The sequence below is a fragment of the Eumetopias jubatus genome, unplaced genomic scaffold, assembly GCF_037043125.1.
Source record: "Eumetopias jubatus isolate StellerSeaLion01/CBP00866 unplaced genomic scaffold, mEumJub1_p1.0 scaffold_3, whole genome shotgun sequence".
Lineage (NCBI taxonomy): Eukaryota > Metazoa > Chordata > Mammalia > Carnivora > Otariidae > Eumetopias > Eumetopias jubatus.
The window spans coordinates 166,828,494-166,831,601 of NW_028274809.1; the positions used below are offsets into that span (position 1 = coordinate 166,828,494).

At 39.2% G+C, this 3,108-nt stretch overlaps 1 pseudogene; it reads right to left on the reverse strand.

The window, feature by feature from the left end:
• Window positions 1-1,991: 1,991 nt before the first annotated feature.
• LOC114211525 (large ribosomal subunit protein eL27 pseudogene) lies at window positions 1,992-2,874 on the reverse strand (annotated as a pseudogene).
• Window positions 2,875-3,108: the final 234 nt, after the last annotated feature.

Sequence of the window (3,108 nt, forward strand, 5' to 3'; positions counted from 1 at the left end):
TCCTGTGGCAAGGGAAACAAAAGCAAACAACAACAACAACAACCAACTACTGGGACAACATCAAAGTAGAAAGCTTCTGCACAATAAAGGAAACAATCAACAAAACAAAAAGATGACCTATTGAATGGGAGAAGATGTTTGCAAAGGATATACCTAATAAGGGGTACCTATCCAAAATATGTAAAGAACTGATACAACTCAAACCAAAAAAACAAATAATCCAATTAAAAAATAGGCAGAAGACATGAATATATATATATATATATATATATATACACACCACATCCTTATCCATTCATCTATTGATGGACAACTGGGTTGCTTCCATCTTTTGGCTATTGCAAATAATGCTGTTTTATATATATATATATATATATATATATATACACACACACACACACACACACATTTATATATATTTATACATATATCTTTTCAAATTAATTGTTTTTGTTTTCATTGGGTAAATACCCGGTAGTGAAATTACTGGATCATATGGCAATTGTATTTTTAATTAATTGAGGAAACTCCATACTGTTTTCCAAAGTGACTGCACCCGTTTGCATTCCCACCAACAGTGCATGAGAGTTCCTTTTTCTCCACATCCTCACCAACACTTGTTTCTTGTGTTTTTGATTTTAGCCCTTCTGATAGATGTGAGGTGATATCTCATTGTGGGTTTGATTTGCATTTATTTCTCTGATGATAAGTGATGTTGAGCATCTTTTCATGTGTCTGTTGGCCATCTGGATGTCTTCTTTGGAGCCATGTCTGTTCATGTCTTCTGTCCATTTTTTAATCGGATTATTTGTTTTTTTTGGTTTGAGTTGTATCAGTTCTTTACATATTTTGGGTAGGAACCCCTTATTAGGTGTATTCTTTGCAAACATCTTCTCCCATTCAGTAGGTCATCTTTTTGTTTTGTTGATTGTTTCCTTTATTGTGCAGAAGCTTTCTACTTTGATGTTGTCCCAGTAGTTGGTGGTGGTGGTTGTTGTTTGCTTTTGTTTCCCTTGCCACAGGAGACATATCTAGAAAAATGTTGCTACAGTGTTGTCAAAGAAATTACTGCCTGTGTTCTCTTTTAGGATTTTTATGGTTTCAGGTCTCACATTTTGAGTTTATTTTTGTGTATGGTGTAAGAAAGTTCAAGCCTTGAAGTTTTAAGATGATTGGTTTTACAGCAATAACTAACTGATTATGGAATCAAAGTTCCAAAAATAGAGAAAAGAGATTCTTTAGAGGACTTTTAAGCATTTTTGGCCATCTCTCTCTACCCTGCATTTGCTTCATTTGAACTGCAAGGCAGCTGAGATTTGGTTTTATATTCTTACTCTCAGGCTCAAGTAGTCAATACCAGATAGACTGACACAAATTCAGCTGAATCTTCCTGACAGGAGTAGAGTGGGGGTGGAATAATTGAGAAAAAGACATTGAAGAAAGAAATGCCTTGCAGAATCTGGAACATTGCATGGATACTGTCCTTGGCTGGGTTCAGCCTTAAGAAATGTCAACAGCTGCTTTAGATTAGGAATGTGTTAAGGATGATTTTTCCAGTTAAATGTGGAGACAAGATGAAAACTTAATTAGGAAGCGTTTATAAAAAAAATGCCTAAGCCATTCGATACCAAGAGACAATACCCATTGAGGTATAGTGCTGAAAACGTCCAGTTGTAAGAATTTGTGGATGCTATATTACCAGGTAGAATCCATACTAAGTTCAACAGTGGAGTGAATGAAAAAGAGATTTTTTAGTGTACTTGAAGGGAAAAAGAGGGTGCCCCTTGAATAAAATCAGGTGACTAGAACTGCCGCCGCTGCAAAGTTCTAATCTTTGCAAGAAAGCAGCATACACATCAGGATGTACTAGGTGATGCTAAAGCAGCAAACAACTCCCAAATCTCAGTGGCTTTGAATACAACACAACATAAGCTTCTTTCTAATTTATTTGTTACTTTTTGGATATTTTTAATGACTGAGACAAAACAGATCTAAGACCGTCGTTTCTGGAAGAACCATTGTTTTTGCCGGGTCCTGTATCTCTCCTCGAATTGGAGCTTGGCCTCTCGTCAGGCCTTGCCTTTAAGAGCAGGGTCTCTGCAAACCATAAGAGACTTTTAATCTCAGGAAACAAACTGAGGGTTGCTGGAGTGGTGGGGGGTGGGAGGGATGGGGTGGCTGGGTGATAGACATTGGGGAGGGTATGTGCTATGGTGAGTGCTGTGAATTGTGCAAGACTGATGAATCACAGACCTGTACCTCTGAAACAAATAATACATTATATGTTAAAAAAAAGAAGATAGGAAGGGAAAAATGAAGGGGGGGAATCAGAGGGGAGGATGAACCATGAGAGACTATGGACTCTGAGGAACAAACTGAGGGCTTTAGAGGGGAGGGGGGTGGGGGGATGGGTTAGCCTGGTGATGGGTATTAAGGAGGGCACGTATTGCTTGGAGCACTGGGTGTTATATGCAAACAATGAATCATGGAACACGACATCAAAAACTAATGATGTAATGTATGGTGACTAACATAATAAAATAAAATTAAAAAAAAAAAGAGCAGGGTCTCTGAGATATCCTTCTTGATGACAGTTTTGTCCACAGGGATATCCGCAGAGTACCTTGTGGGTATGAGGTGATTGTAGTTATAAACTTACACAAAAGGCTTGATCTTTGACCTCTTGGCAATTTTCTTCTTGCCCATGGCAGCTATTGCTTTGCTGGGATTGTGGTCAATTCCAGCCACCAGAGTGTGGCTGTAGGGAGGGTCTTAGGTGCTATCATCAATGTTCTTCATGATGACCGCTTTGTGTCCGGAGTAGCGTCCAGCCAGGACCAGCACCACCCTCCTGGGTTTCGTGAACTTGCCCATCTTGACACCAGCTACTCGAGCCTACAGCAGAAAGCCACAACATAACTTTTTAATTTTCACTTGCCACATGTCCTACATTGGTTGGAAGGCCTCTGTTCATTGCAATCTTTCAGGGACACAGGCTGATAGATGCTCCATCTCAACACATGCTTCCATAATCACCAAGGCAAAAAAACGAAAGGAGGAATGTGGTGACTTGCATCCTGGCTCTTAACACTACTGCATGGAAGAAAC